The sequence below is a fragment of the Hyperoodon ampullatus genome, assembly GCF_949752795.1.
Source record: "Hyperoodon ampullatus genome assembly, chromosome: 12".
NCBI lineage: Eukaryota > Metazoa > Chordata > Mammalia > Artiodactyla > Ziphiidae > Hyperoodon > Hyperoodon ampullatus.
The window spans coordinates 49,952,245-49,968,851 of NC_136925.1; the positions used below are offsets into that span (position 1 = coordinate 49,952,245).

The following is a 16,607-nucleotide window of genomic DNA, read 5'->3' on the forward strand; positions in this document are numbered from 1 at the left end:
TTTCTGCTCAGGCTACTTCCAGCTGCCGATGAATGAATTGACCACGGAGTTCCTTAGTGGACTTGCTGCTCCCCTCCATGGTCTGGTCCCTCCCTCTAGTGGTAAGCATTGCAAATGCAGCTGGAAGGACTGAATTCCCCATGCGCTGGCACCAACACAAGCAGGGTGGTATTGGGAATTGGATTATAGTATTTAACAGACTATCCCCCATGCCCAAAACTTCCAAGAACAAAGATATTTTAAAAGATGCTAAACACATCTTAAAAGAAGTGTTCTTTTTTCTTAAAAGAAAAAAAACACATCAGGTAAGCTTGAAAGAAATTTCATTTATTCAGTTTCAGTGTAAAAATTATGCATTTTTTATGAAGATAAAAATGGAAACCTACCACTATCAAGTATAACTCGTCTGTTTCCTTTCAGCATTTTAGAAACCAACCCTGGGATTCAGAGCATGAATTTGAGCTCAGGCATTTACTAACTGTGTGATCTTGGTCAAGTAACTTTTCAAAGCGTCATTTCCTTCATTTGTTTAAGAAAAGAAAAAAATCTCCTTCATCTGTATAATAGTACCTATCCTATAGGGTTTAGTGAGGAGTAAGTGAACTGTTGTGTGTGAATCACTAAGAATTAAGTTATCTGGACATGCTAAGCTCTGCATTTAGACGGGCAGCATTTGTCACCTTCTTGCTTTGCGTTAGGTGGGGAAAATAATGAGCATGCAGTGCCTCTCCTCTGTCCTGCTCAAAAACTACCCCAGGCCATTGCACCACAAAGCTGCCTGCTTTGTGACAGTCTATAAAAACGTTCTTTCACAGTTACTATTGACAACCCCATCAGAGGTTTCAACCTGGAAATCTCTGCCTACATCTCTTTCTTGTGAAAGTTGGCTGCAGCAGTCTCCTTGGAGGTTTGGATGCACTGCCTCCCCAAATAATGTCCTCTCATGATCTGAAATTTCAGTGTGTGGCAGCCACAAACTCCCACCAGAAGATCCTTTGGTCAGAAAACTTTGTAACCTTTTATCCCACTTGAGCCAGCAGATAGAATGAAAATTATTCATAAATAAATGTGTAGAAAATAAACTGAATATATTTAATGTGTATATAGTATATATATATATATATATATATATATATATACACATTAACTATATATTTAAACATTAATAATAGGAATTACAATAATTCTAAAATCTTTCAGAAAGACCATTTACATAATAAATTATTTTTATGATTGCAATTGAATGCTACTATACATGAATATAATCTCTTCACACACAATGGCTTTGACATAATTGCTGACATTCGTGTAACTCTTCACTTACTTAAAGCAAAGAATAATTAACATATTCTAATCACAAAAACCTGTTCACTGACCTATGATAATTTAAAAACTTTCTTACCTTTCCAATTTTAGGAAATTTAGGGGTTATTTTTTAATCCCTTCAACAATTCATAGGTGGTGATTGGATGAATGAACAAATGAATCACTCTGTCAATCAACAGATTTTATTTATGGCTCCTATAGAAGAAAAATACTCTCGTGGAGCAAATAAAGCTGACAACTGATTTCATAAAGGACACATTGACTGAGACAGTGTACCTGAAAGCATGATGAATGATGTTTGGAACATAGGAAGGATTTAAGTAAGGTTATTAGAATTTCAGTCTAAATGTAATGCACCTCTCAGTTGCTTATTGTAACATAGGTAAAAATATGGAAATTATAGAGACAACAATATTCTGAATAAAAATTCCTGCCATAAAATAAGCATTCCAAAAATATTTTTATGAATGACTGAATTCCAACAGTTCTTAGAACTATTTATTATTTTAATAGGTTTTTCCTCATTTTTTCTGCACGTTTTTTATAGAGGTGAGATCATACTCTATAAATTATCTCACATTCTGCTATTATGGCTTTCTATTATAAAATGTTCTTTCCTCATAAGCACTAAAAACCATTTGAAAATATTATTTTAATGACTCCCTAAAACACTTTATATTCCTTAATTTACAATTTCCCTGTTGTTGGACAATAAGATTGTTTAAGTTTTCTTGTTTTCTGTTTTTTAGCATTAAAACTAAAGCTCTAATAAACACTGATGTAAATCTGCATCTATTATTTCTTAACATTGATTCATAGGAATGTTATTAAAGGGTGAAATTGTGTAGTAAGTATCTATTGATTTTTCCTGACTGGCCTTTTTTCCCCTTCTTTTGGTGGCAGCACCTCACTTTGTATCCCAAGATGTTTGGGTAAAGTCATCTCCATCCCTCCTGGCTTCAGTTACTCATTCAGGACTGAATGGGAGACCCAATACAGGCACCGAGATTCAGCCCTGGTTGTTCTAAGAACCACTGTGGAAGAGTCATTCCCTTTCATTAGGGATTGCTAATGTGATCTGATACAAGCCCAATTTTCTAGTGCCACCGGAGAGAGCCTGCCTTGGTATGAGGCTAACACAGAGGAAGGGCAGAAGCTAGAGATTTAAACAAGCAGATTCCTAATAACAGAATTTCAGTAGCAGATTCCATCCTAAAACTAGGATATAATAATTTCTTTTTTGACCTAAGCAGGTGTAAGGTGAGAGTTTCTACAACTTGCAATCCTCAGAGACCAGACTACTTAAAAGAGTATAGCATGTTTAAGATTGGTGTTTTATTGCTACTTTCAAGAAATTGTAATTTATATACAAAGTACCATTTAATGAGGGTATCATCATATCAGTGTTTCATATTGCTATTTTTAAATCTCTACTAATTTTATAGGGGAAATGCTATTTTATTTTAATCTATATTTCTTAAACTAGTGGTGTAATTTTTTTTTTTTTTTTTTTTGCGGTATGCGGGCCTCTCACTGTTATGGCCCCTCCTGCTGCAGAGCACAGGCTCCGGACGCGCAGGCCCAGCGGCCATGGCTCACAGGCTCAGCCGCTCCGCGGCATGTGGGATCCTCCCGGACCGGGGCACGAACCCGCGTCCTCTGCATCAGCAGGCGGACTCTAAACCACTGCGCCACCAGGGAAGCCCAGTGGTGGTAATTTTTAAAATGTGTTAGCCATTTTAATTTGTTTGTTAATCTACTTTTCCCATTTATATATGATGATTATTGATGGGGTTTTATGCAACCTCTATTAGTTTTATACAAAGTTTTCTAGCTTTTTTTTCCCGTATGTGTTACATTTTTTTAAATCTATAGCTTAACTTTTAGGTATGTGATATCTATTTTTCCCCTAGTGAAATTTATCCAATTCAAACTTGAGAAAGAAAGAGATTGGGTCAAGATGGCAGAGTAGAAGGACATGCACACATTCCCTCTTGCAAGAGCACCAGATTCACAACTAACTGCTGAACAATCATCAACAAGGAGACACTGGAACTCACCAAAAAAGATACCCCACATCCAAAGACAAAGGAGAAGCTGCAATGAGATGTTAAGGGGGACTCAATCACAGTAAAATCAAATTCCATAACTGCTGGGTAGGTGACTTATAAAGTGGAGAACACTTACATGACAGAGGTCCACCCACTGGAGTGAAGGTCCTGAGCTCCACAGCAGGCTCCCCAACCTAGGGATCTGACAATGGGAGGAGGAATTCCCAGATAATCAGACTTTGAAGGCTAGTGGGACTTGATTGCAGGACTTCGGCAGCACTGGGGGAAACAGAGACTCCAATTTTGAAGGGCACACACAGGGTACTGTGTGTATCGGGACCTGGGGGAAGGAGCAGTGACCCCATAGGAGACTGAGCCAGGCCTGCCTGCTGCTGTTGGAGGGTCTCCTGCAGAGGTGGGGGGTGGCTGTGGCTCACCACAGGGACAAGGATATTGGCAGCAGAAGTTCTGGGAAGTACTCCTTGGTGTGATCGCTCCCAGAGTCCACCATAAGCCCCACCAAAGAGCCTGCAGGCTCCAGTGCTGGGTCGCCTCACAAACAACCAACAGGGAGGGAACTCAGCCCCACCCATCAGCAGACAAGAGGATTAAAATTTTACTGAGCTCTGCCCACCAGAGCAATACCCAGCTCTACCCACCACCAGTCCCTCCCATCAAGAAGCTAGCATAAGCCTCTTAGATAGCCTCATCCACAGAGGGCAGACAGAAGAAGGAAGAAGAACTACAATTCTGCAGCCTGTGGAATGAAAATCACATTCACAGAAAGATAGACAAAATGAAAAGGCAGAGGACTTTGTACCAGATGAAGGAACAAGATAAAACCCCAGAAAAACAACTAAATGAAGTGGAGATAGGCAACCTTCCAGAAAAAGAATTCAGAATAATGATAGTGAAGATGTTCCAGGACCTTGGAAAAAGAAAGGAGGCAAAGATCGAGAAGATGCAAGAAATGTTTAACAAAGCACTAGAAGAATAAAAGAACAAACACCTAGAAGAATTAAAGAACAAACAAACAGAGATGAACAATACAATAACTGAAATGAAAAATGCACTAGAAGGAATCAATAGCAGAATAAATGAGGCAGAAAAACGGATAAGTGACCTGGAAGACAAAATGGTGGAATTCACTGCTGCAGAAGAGAATAAAGAAAAAAGAATGAAAAGAAAAGAAGACAGCCTAAGAGACCTCTGGGACAACATTAAACTCAATAACATTCATTATTATAGGGGTCCCAGAAGGAGAAGAGAGAAAGAAAAGACCAGAGAAAATATCTGAAGAGATTATAGTTGAAAACTTCCCTAACATGGGAAACGAAATAGCCACCAGTGTCCAGGAGAAACAGAGAGTCCCAGGCAGGATAAACCCAAGGAGGACCATGCCAAGACACATAGTAATCAAATTGACAAAAATTAAAGACAAAGAAAAATTATTGAAAGCAACAAGGGAAAAATGACAAATAACATACAAGGGAACTCCCATAAGGTTAACAGCTAATTTCTGAACAGAAACGCTACAAGCCAGAAGGGAGTGCTGTGATACATTTAAAGTGATGAAAGGGAAGAACCTACAACCAAGATCACTCTACCAGGCAAGGATCTCATTGAGATTCAATGGAGAAGTCAAAACCTTTACAAACAATCAAAAGCTGAGAGAATACAGCACCACCTAACCAGCTCTACAACAAATGCTAAAGGAACTTCTCTAAGTGGGAAACACAAGAGAAGAATAGGACCTACAACAACAAACCCATAACAATTAAGAAAATGGTAAAGGAACATACATATCGATAATTACCTTAAACATGAATGGATTAAATGGCCCAACCAAAAGACACAGGCTCGCTGAATGGATACAAAAACAAGACCCATATATATGCTGTCTACAAGACACCCACTTCAGACCTAGGGACATATGCAGATGGAAAGTGAGGGGATGGAAAAATATATTCATGCAAATGGAAATCAAAAGAAAACTGAAGTAGCAATACTCATATCAGATAAAATAGACTTTAAAATAAAGAATGTTATGAGAGACAAGGAAGGACACTACATAATGATCAACGGATCAATCCAAGAAGAAGATACAACAATTGTTAATATATATACACCCAAAACAGGAGCACCTCAATACATAAGGCAAATGCTAACAGCTATAAATGACAAGTAGATGTCAATGAAATCTAGAAAGATTGCTATGTAACACAGGAACATAATCCCTTCTTCCTTTTTACCATGTCAATATGCTATCTCATTTAATCTTCATACTACTTAAATTAGGTAAGCATTATATATCTATTTAACAGACGATCAAACAGATATTCTGGGAAGTTAAGTATCTTGCCTGAAGTCACAGTACTAAATGATAAAACTTAGTCTAGTGCTCGCTTTGGCAGCACATACACTAAAATTGGAATGATACAGAGAAGATTAGCATGGCCCCTGCTCAAGGATGACACACAAATTCAAGAAGCGTTCCATTTTTTTTTCCAGATTTTACTTTGAGTAAAATACAATCTGCAATAATAAATACATCTGCAACAGATGCTAAATATCATTAAATTATTATATAATTTAGACAGTAAACATGGTCTATTTTTGCTTCTTTCCAATAGAATACATTTGATCACATTTTTTTATACAGCAGGTTCTTATTAGTCATCAATTTTATACACATCAGTGTATACATGTCAATCCCAATCTCCCAATTCATCACACCACCACCCCCCCACAGCTTTCCCACCTTGGTGTCCATACGTTTGTTCTCTACATATGTGTCTCAATTTCTGCCCTGCAAAAGTGACACGTGTCACTTACCTGACAAAGGACTCATAGACAGAATAAATAAAGAACTCCTACAAAATGACAGACAACTCAAAAGACCTTTACTAGAATATTCAGAGGATTTTTACTTATAAAATCCTCAAATTGGAAATGACCCAAAAACCCATTAACAGTAGAAAAGATAAATAAATTGTGATATAGTCATACAAGGGGATATTACACATCAATAATAATGAATGATCTATGACGGCCTGCAAGAATATGAATGAAAATGAAAGAAGGCAGACACAAATAAGTTAACACACTAGCATTATTTTTTTATTATTATTATTTTTTTTGCGGTACGCGGGCCTCTCACTGCTGTGGCCTCTCCCATTGCGGAGCACAGGCTCTGGACGCGCAGGCTCAGCGGCCATGGCTCACAGGCCCAGCCGCTCCGCGGCATGTGGGATCTTCGCGGACCAGGGCACGAACCCACGTCCCCTGAATCAGCAGGCCAACTCTCAACCACTGCGCCACCAGAGAAGCCCACTAGCATTATTTTACTAATCATAATAAAGTTTTTAATAATCCCCCCCAAAATCCAGACACACAAAAGAGTACATTCTTTAAGATTCAACTTAATTATTAAAGAGAAGGGGAAAAATAGGAAAGAATTAATAGTGATTATGCTTATGGAGGAAGTATTAATGAAAGGAAAGGCCTTCAAGGAGAGCTACAGGGATGCTACTGATGTAATTTTCCATTTCTTGATATGACTGCTGGTTAAACAGGTGTATCTGATTTGCAAAAGTCCTCCAGACTTTACATTCAGGATATGTTCCCTCTTCTTTAAGTATGTTATACATCAAAAAGTTCATATAAAACAAAAGAGAGGCAGAGGGAATTATCCAAAGCAAAATTAACTAGCAAGTCAGTGGCAAAAGAGGAGTTTTAACTTCCAGCCTGGAATGCAGATCCTTTCACTCAGAGGCTGGGGACAGAGCGGGGGCTGGACAAAAAGGCCATTATCAGAAGGACCGTTTGGCCTGGGCCTCCTATTCAGGAAGGGCCCCAAATGTGAAGTTTTTATATCACTTCCAAATAAGTTTATACATATAGTTAGGAGATAAACTGACATTTTGAAGAGTATGTTCATCAAAAATCTTTAAACGTTACCAGCTCATCCTACCTTATGATAAACTACTAAGCAATTGTATACTGTTTTAGTAGATCCTGTAATTTATGATATGAATAGCAAAGTTATATATCTTTATGGGGGCTTATATTAAAGTTATTAACTAGTTAATTTAAATTTCAAAGTATATCAAGCATTTTATAATATGGCTTTGGCATGTCTTCATTTTTTAAGGATATCAGAAGCCCCTCCAAATGAATCTGACTTATTAGAATTGCCTGTATGTAAAACCACAAAAATATTAAAGAAATAATAGGGTTTCCATAAATGTTTCTTGAATCTGAATCCAAAATTGCAGTTTTCATTGCCTAATTAAGGTCCAAAATAAAGATTGATTCTATGTCCTATCTGGTTTAGTAGTCAATTCATTAAAAATTTCTGTTAAAGCTGGCTATAATTTAGAATTTAGTCTAAACACACAATATGCTATCTTTTTATGGATGAGTGTAATCGAAAAGTCTGATTCACAAACCTGTAGTCTTTTCCCCCAATGGATAAACTGTTTCATAAAAAGCCAAGAAAGTTACTGAAACTCTTTATATAGAAATCTATAAAAGGAGAATCATATCACTGAGCTATATCCATTGCCTCTATTAATGCTTTGGAATTTAAAACAAAAACAAAAAAAAACTTCTATTATCTATTATCTATAATAATCAAAGCTTGATTTCTTTCACTTTCCACATGTTAATATTTTGAACTTTAATATTTAAAATCCATTCATACTTTATTCAAGAATGAAAATAAAAGAACTACTAAAATTATTGAGGGGAAATCAGTTATTGGAATGAATCCCATCCAATAGATTTAAAAAGTCACCTGAATCTTCCAAACACATCAAGTTTGCTGTTTTGACTGGAAATTTTATAAAACAGGATTGCCAGGAGAATACTGAAGCCCAACTGTTGCTGATGCTTGCAAGATCAGAAGTTAGGTGATAACAACCTCCTATCGTTATTTCAACATGAGTGGCCCAAGGCCAGGAAAATGACAGGGGTGCAGGGGTGGGCTGAAGAGGGTCAGCGTGAAACATAAAGGAAAGCCCACTGAATATGAATCAATCTGAACTTCACATGATGTAGGATTCAAGTTACTTATGAAGCAAATATTTAGAAAGCATTATGAAGCATTAAGAACACATATTAACTTCAAACAAAAAGCATTTAAAATAGCCATGCCATTTTTAGGGGTAGATATATAACGTCTTGAGATGGGGCCATTCAAATGTAAAACTGTTAAAATATCCCTATATGTTCCTAAGATGCTCCAATTCTTCTGGTATCTCCTTTCAACTCATGGCTTTTGCTTCCATCTCTTAACCCCAGGAAGCCAGGAGCTAATTCCATTTTCCAGTGTACTAAGTTGCACTATATAAGCAATACACAGTTTCCCTGTTTTATGGTGTCTGTAATTTACTTTTAAAAACTTCAGCAAAGATGCAGTACTACTATAAACGTGTGTGTTGGTTGGTTGCATACAGAGTTAGTTACATGTAGAGTATGGGTACTTAATCAAGAATTCATGGCTTGGCATGGGTGGCAAACATACATCAAAAATGCCACCTCAGAAAGGACTACAAGTGCTTCTGTATTCATGTCTTTGAAACACACTAGATATTTGCTAATTAGCATCCTGAATGTCAGATATGGATTTTTACTGATGAAATTAGTGATTTTTTAATTAGCATAATGGACAGTAGAAACAGGCTCTCCTTGGTGAAATGAGTGGTATTCAATTTACGTAGATTGGCTATAATCTAGAGACCTTTGCGTGAACAGAATTTAAGAAACTATTTACTTGACCCCCAAATGGTATTGTATCCAGTCATTGGTTGGGAGGATATCCAGTGGCTGAGTCTTTCTATTACAATCAAGTGCTGTTTCTGGAATATTGTCACTTCTGCTTTAAAAGAACTTTTCGGGCTTCCCTGGTAGCGCAGTGGTTAAGAATCCGCCTGCCAATGCAGGGGACACGGGTTCGATCCCTGGTCTGGGAAAATCCCACATGCCGTGGAGCAACTAAGCCCGTGCGCCACAACTACTGAGCCTGTGCTCTAGAGCCCGCGAGCCACAACTACTGAGCCCACGTGCCACAACTACTGAAGACCGGGCTCCTAGAGCCCGCGCTCTGCAACAAGAGAAACCACCACAATGAGAAGCCCGCACACTGCAACGAGTAGCCCCCACTCGCTGCAACCAGAGAAAGCCCCCAAGCAGCAACAAAGACCCAATGTAGCCAAAAATAAATAAATAAATGTATTTTTAAAAAAAAAGAACTTTTCATGCAAGGGGGTAATCTCAGCACCTAAAAAGAACAGAGAGTTGGGACTTTGTAGAGAATACAAAGCAAGTTGTATGAAATGTTTAGAGTCTGCTTACTAATAGGTGTTTATTAAATAAGTATCTAAATGTGAGGCCAAACTTGGTCTAAGGCTTGTTTTATTTTGAGCAGGTACTGGTGTCATGCGGGAGTAGCTTTAATACACCTCAGTCTTTTGTGATGTGCACTGATAGGTGCCAAAAAGAACTAAAGGTCAGTTCTATCAAATTTAGGTGAGTTCACAGGCCCCTTGATTCATTTCTGCTCATTCCCATAAGAATTTATATCCTCAGTCTTTTCAAACTGTCTTTGTAAGTCACAATGGTAAACTAATTTGTTAATTTTTCTTTTACCCTTTCCAAGAATATACTTTCATCTCCATTTTCACCTTCTTAAAAACTCCAGTGTCTTAATCCAAAGGTGGAACTTAATGATGGAAAACCTAGCCTCTACAGGGAATGAGTAGGTTGATGGTTTTGGTCTGAAAGAGCTTTGCATGTCCTTAAGCTGTACTTCACTGGGTGATAATATTCTGACTTTATATTGAGCTGACCTTGGCCTCTAGTGTTTTGGTGTAGGTGACAACATGAATCTCCAAGAATTTAAAAAGTCACCTAAAACTTCCAGCAGATTGGACCTTGTTTTTATATCAGTAATCACTTTCCTGCATAACTAACAAACCCTCACTAGCATAGTTCCTGAGACATAAATATTTGCTAAATGAATTAATGTAAACATTCACAAGTGATCCAAAAAATTAACCATGCTTAATAAAAAAGGTGGAAAAATTTAAAGTTAAAGTATTAAATAAATGGTTTACCAGTTACTTCTTCTGATGCTGATTTTTCACTCTGTACAGAAGGTGGCGCCAAAGACATATTTAACTACTGGCTGGGAGTCTTTCGCATTAAACAAAACAAAACAAAAAATTCTTCCCTTGACAAATACTTTGTGTGTAGCCTCACAGAAAAATTCACTTGGAAATAGGTGTAGGCTAGAGAATAAGTTCAGATTTTACCTAGGTTGAGACAACCTTTTATCCCCAAACCCCTCTCAAGGATGACAGAATGATAAATAAACGGCAAGCAAGTTTCAGTTAAGTGAATACTCTGGAGTTCCGAAGTAAATTGTCAGACCCCAGAAATATATATCTATTGAAAAAGGATTCTAGCACAAGTGGGTTATATGTTGGGATATCTACACTATTCCAAAGGAAATATGGTTGACCAACAGTCATTTTAAGAACCCATTTTCTGGCTGGTTTTACCAATTTGGGTAGAGTATTTCTGAATTTGCATACTTTGGGGGTTGCAAATTAACTTTTTCTCCTTCCTTACGGTCCAATAAACATTAGATAAAATGGAAATTTGGTACCTGGTTAGAATTATTCTGATGTTAATGAAAGGAAATCCATAAGACAATGCCATCTTAATCCAATACAAAATCATCCTAGACCCTCCCAGTCTTTGATAATCCTTTTATTCTTCTACAGCTGCCTTTGGACTCCCACAGAGGTATTGCAAACTTCAACTCTGATCAACTTGTTCTAATCTGAGAGTCAGCTGATAACCTCATCTGCTTTATTTGAGAAGTTACTTTTAAACCTTAGCTTTCTAAAGCACATACTCTCTACTTTAAAACATTTTTTTTTCCTTTATGGTCTTCATTCACTCTTGTTTGAAAGGAGTAACTGCCCTTTTTTCCAAAGTTAAGACTCCCCCCTGGGGCTTCCCTGGTGGCGCAGTGGTTGAGAATCTGCCTGCTAATGCAGGGGACACAGGTTCGAGCCCTGGTTTGGGAAGATCCCACATGCCACGGATCAACTAGGCCCGTGAGCCACAACTACTGAGCCTGCGCGTCTGGAGCCTGTGCTCCACCACAAGAGAGGCCACGACAGTGAGAGGCCCGCGCACCGTGATGAAGAGTGGCCCCCGCTTGCCACAACTAGAGAAAGCCCTCGCACAGAAACAAAGACCCAACACAGCCAAAAAAAAAAAAAACTAATTAAAAAGTCCAGTAGGTAATTAAAAAAAAAAAAAAAAAAGACTCCCCCAAGTACCAGGGCGATATTTTCCTTACAAATAAACCCACTTCCCTTTACCTGATTCTACCTTGCCTCTTTCTTCATTCTTTTTCTTTGCCTGTATTAAATGAGGAAATCCACTGAGGCTGTGTGAGTGCTGTCTTTTTGGCACACTGCCTACATACTATCTCAGTTATAATACCTGTGCCTGTGGTTTCAAATAGCAATTCTATGAGTAAAACCCCAAATCTCATAGCAATTTTAAACTGAACTCCACAGCCCATGTTTGAAACTGTCAGCCAGATATCTTCACCAAGATGTTTCAGTTCTTCATACCAAATTTTCCAAGTTGAAATCATTAAATATCTTTCAGCAAATCAGTTCCTCCTCTGGACTTCCTTTTTGTGTGTGTGTTAGTAACATTTTCCCAATCAAAACTCCAAAATCAGTTTCCACACTCCTCTCTTGTCCTCCCCATTCAATCTATCATCAAGTTCTGGTAAATCTACCTTCTTGTCCTTTCTTACTCCTAGTACTCTAGTTCAGGTTCTTATAACTAACTCACTCCTCTACCATTACAATAGTCTCCTTACTAATCTTCAATCTTTATCCATCAATTATTTTTTAACATCAATGCTACGCATTGAAGTGGAAGTAATCCATCAGAGTTTGTGTGAGATAAGCACTCAAAATCCTTAAAAATTAATCCATTCATCTCTTAAAATTTCAAAAATTGCTATTTTGAAATAAAGGTAAAAATCAAAAAATGCATTTGGTTTTCATATTAAGAAATACTTCGCATGATTCTGAAAAATAGTCTGCTCTTCACTGTGCCAATAATGTGTGTTTCTCAATACACAGAGCAACATGGATAAGACGGAGTCCAAGGCCTGGCTCATGGTGGCACCTAAAGAAATTCTCCAGGGGACAGAACTCTAAGTGACTGTCCCTCATCTCTCAAAGTGCAGTGTTGCCTAGCACATCAGGCCGCATCCATTTCTTCTGCATAGACCAGGCCTGGCAGTCAGAGAATATACAGTTCTGAAAAGTCAGTGTTTATATTAATGAAATGGCATTGGCATTTTTTGAGAATATGAGAAAAACATTTTAAAAAACCTATCCCACAATTTTTGCAAAAGATTCCAATGGAGATAAGCTTCTAAGGTCAGATAAATGGGATACTTTAAAAACTGTATATTATTGGTCAAAATACAACTCACCAGCATTGCTACAGTATGAAGTATAATAGGAGTTGCTGCTAGACATTTGGAGAAGCTTCGAGGGGTCCATGAAAGGTAACTGTTGTCAATGTTCCAACAAGGAAGCCATTCAGCAACCCAGCTCTTCTTGAGCACTCTTACTCATAGGATCAAATCTTGGTGGCATTATTCCAAAAGAAGAGAAGATCACATAGAATGTCTTCATCTTTTATGAAAGATTTTGTGGAAATCACTTTAGAAATAAAAGATATAGTACAGTCCATATGTTAGGAGAACTTATTATTTAATTGCTGGCTAATGCTATGACTAATCTCTTTGGCTTAGAAAATGTTTCAAGCAATTTCCATGAGTAACTTACTTTGGTATAAAGAAGTTCTTTCTTTCTCTTTCCAGTTGGTCACATAAGCAATAGACTAAAAATAAAAGGTTCCAGAATACTTAGATAACAATTTCATTTTATACACCTAACAAAACAGAATTGGAAATAAACACAATTTTTAATTAAAAAAAAAAAACCCTGTTATAGAATAGCCAATTGCAACTTTTCTTTCATGTAACTAATTCTGAATTAGCATTTTAGGAAATTTTTAAAACTAAAATGGATGATTTCGTAATAATTGTACTTGATAAATCCTTTTACAAAAGTAAACCAAATATTTACGTAAATTAAATGAAGCATAGACTTCTTTTTTTTTTTAAGGGGGAGGGAAAGCAGATTTTCTTAAAATAAAAAGAATAAATTATATTTTCGTGAATGTGTTCTGAATCAAAGGAAGTAATTTTTAGTTAGGACAAAACAATAAACTCATTTGAAGGAAAGGACAATGTAAATACAAGACCAAAACAATATTTATGGATTGCTGAGCATGAAAACTTGAAAGTCAGATTATAATTTCTATTTCTTTTTTCCCCTTCTTTAACATAAAGAAAAATATACTCTTAGAAATAACATAGCTAGCAAATAAGAGAGCAAAACTCTGTCTTAACACTACAACATTTCAAAAGGTGTTTTATTAATCATTTCAATGAATTGAAACTTAGGGAGAGGTATCTATCAGAAAACATTTGCCATCCTCTTCTTTTCTGATATCTGTACTACTGAGAAGAGTAAAGAGTATTAAGGCTGGATGAGTTTGCTTTGTTTCCAGAGAATAATGGCCAAGAGATTTCCCTGCCCAACCTCAGGAGCATCACTGAAGCCAGTTTATGGGAATTGTCCTACCACAGCCCTCTAGTATGGCATCTGGAGAGTCCTCAAAGGATCTACCCACTCTATGACTGAGGCCACATGACTCAGGCTATTACAAAACCTAATGCAGAGTGCTGAAGAGGGAGGACCATGGAAGTGGTGGAAAAGCACATAAAAATTATATGCAGACCTCTGCTGTCATCAGGCAGAAAACTATCCAGTGGGTTTTAGAGAGGGAGATGGTCTCAAGGAAGGTTGATAATTTCGGGACCCACTTAATGCCAACTTAACATATGAATATTTCATAAAAATATCCTGACATTTCACTACAAAAGAGATTTCATTTTTAGTGAGTTGGCATGAATGGGGCTGAGATATTATAAATTTTCAGTTCCCTGGAGATCTGGCAGAGGTTAGATATCAAGATTTTCACAGTCAAAATGTGTTATATATTATACAGTTATAACTATTTCTACATAAAACTACATTGTTTTTGCTAAACTGCAGTAAAGAATAAAATTCAAAGCAGTCAAGGGGATGGAAGGTGGATTTGGGATGGGCATACCACCATAAAATGTTCATTTTTGAAATTTCTCTCTCCCATTTCCATTTCCTTTGTTCACTGTCTCTACTTAAACTAAGAGGAAAGGAATTAGCTCATCAAATAACTCACTCACAGGCACTTTTAACTTCACACATCTTGGCCAATAGGAAACAAGTATGCCTTGGCTATACTCTTTTCCACCACATTAATTTACTGTAATATTACAGTAAGTAAAATTTTAGAAAAGGTAGTAATATTCTAAAATACACTGCTTTTTATCATCCTTGGACTTTTGGTGAAAAAAGCACCAACTAAAACCCATAATTGTTTTTGTAAGGAGCAGCTACAAGCAGTGGAACTCACGTCTCTAATGTTATTTCATTTCTCTAGTCAGCAGATTTAAAGTACAGCTTTCTCTGGGCTGGTTACTCCTCTTTGCTTCTTCTCCCTTACCCGTCCACATTCGCCGGCCTCCTCTCCACTCTCCTGCCCGCCTTTCCTCTTCCCCGCCCCTTTCTTCTAATCCCTCCTCCTTGTTGAGTCAGTGGTTTGAAACTTTTAAAAGCTCTGTGCTCCAAGTAAGAAAAAAGCTTTTATGAGGTATCAGCACTTTTCTTTCATTAGGGGGAAGGAGTGAGGAAAGTACCAGATAGCTGCGGACTTTTAAACTTTAAATAGACAGGTCTGAGGGCCTGGACTTGTTTTTGCATTTGACTTCATCTTCTGAGGAGTTCAATCACTTGGCGTGCCTACTTCACTTCTTTCAAGAGAAAGGGTAAGTTTTTAAAAAGATCTTTACCTATTCCTTTCTTTTTCTACAAGAAAAACTTCTAAAGTTTTAAAATTTGTTAAATGTAGCTTTCACATGATATTGTAAAGGGAATGATGAACTTGAAAGTGTCTGTAGTTTTAAACTTAAAACTGAACTTACGGTATTTACTTTTTGACTGTTAAAAAGTTTTCTTTTAATAATGCAACAGGTAAATAAGATTCAGATCTTTCTGATTAGAATCAGAATATTAGAATAAAGTTACTGGATATTTGGTTCTCCATTTTAGAGGATAATTTTACTTTTTTTGGGTAATCAGTAATAGTCTAGGTGCTTTGTAACTTTGAGGGGGGCGGAGTTAGGGGGCCTAGGCTGGGGGTTTGACTGACAACGGCAGAAAAATCAAAGTGCAAATTTGCTTAACGTGCTTGCTATAGAATTCTACTCTTTGTACTTTTTCATATGGAAATCTTGATTGATGTTCTATAGCCTTGCAAAGCAAACTTCTTAACAAAGTGCTTTGTTAAGACCTTGCTGCTTGATTTCCACGTGGTCCCTTCCTAGAATTTTACCCGGTAAACAAAAAGGTATAAAAATCAGAGCCGTAATATTGAGGTTCTTAAAGCAACAGTAAAGGGTTACTTTGTATTAGCAACCACTATGCAAAAATCTTGAGACCCTCAGGAGAGCCACCACTGAGTCGACCACGCTGGCAGTTCAGGAGGTGAAATCCCTTGAATGGGTGGTGGTTACTTAACAAAGCATTAACAGAGAGAGAACGGACGTTTAGAAGAGAGTATATGCCAGGGTGCATTTCCAAAACGGTCTCCTAAGACAGGGGCTCCTAGAAAGAATAGGAACGAAATTTCTTAAATCGGCGCCTTAGAGGGAGCTACCTCCCCCCAGCCCCACGCCCCCGCCGCCTTCCGCTTGTCCGAACCTGTAGCAGACTTCAGAGCTCTTGGGCAACATTTTTGAGTTTGAGCCGCAGGGTGCGGTGCTGCCAGTAGGCAAAGATAACACTGATTTGTTATTTAAAAGGGCTCAATTTCTTACATGCTCTTATGGGTAACACACATTCTGTTAGCCAGAAATGCAACCGTGCGTTTTCGTGTCCGGTAGGGATTTTGTCTGTTCTAACTCCACAGACTAATTAGTTTAAATTCTTGGTGTGACCCTGCAGTTTG

At 37.6% G+C, this 16,607-nt stretch overlaps 1 long non-coding RNA gene across 1 annotated transcript; it reads right to left on the reverse strand.

The window, feature by feature from the left end:
• Positions 1 to 12,877: 12,877 nt before the first annotated feature.
• Positions 12,878 to 13,331, reverse strand: LOC307061235. Its single transcript, XR_013811174.1, has 2 exons — positions 13,277 to 13,331; positions 12,878 to 13,150 (listed from the first exon to the last, which is right to left on the reverse strand). It is a non-coding gene; the product is annotated as an uncharacterized lncRNA (long non-coding RNA).
• Positions 13,332 to 16,607: the final 3,276 nt, after the last annotated feature.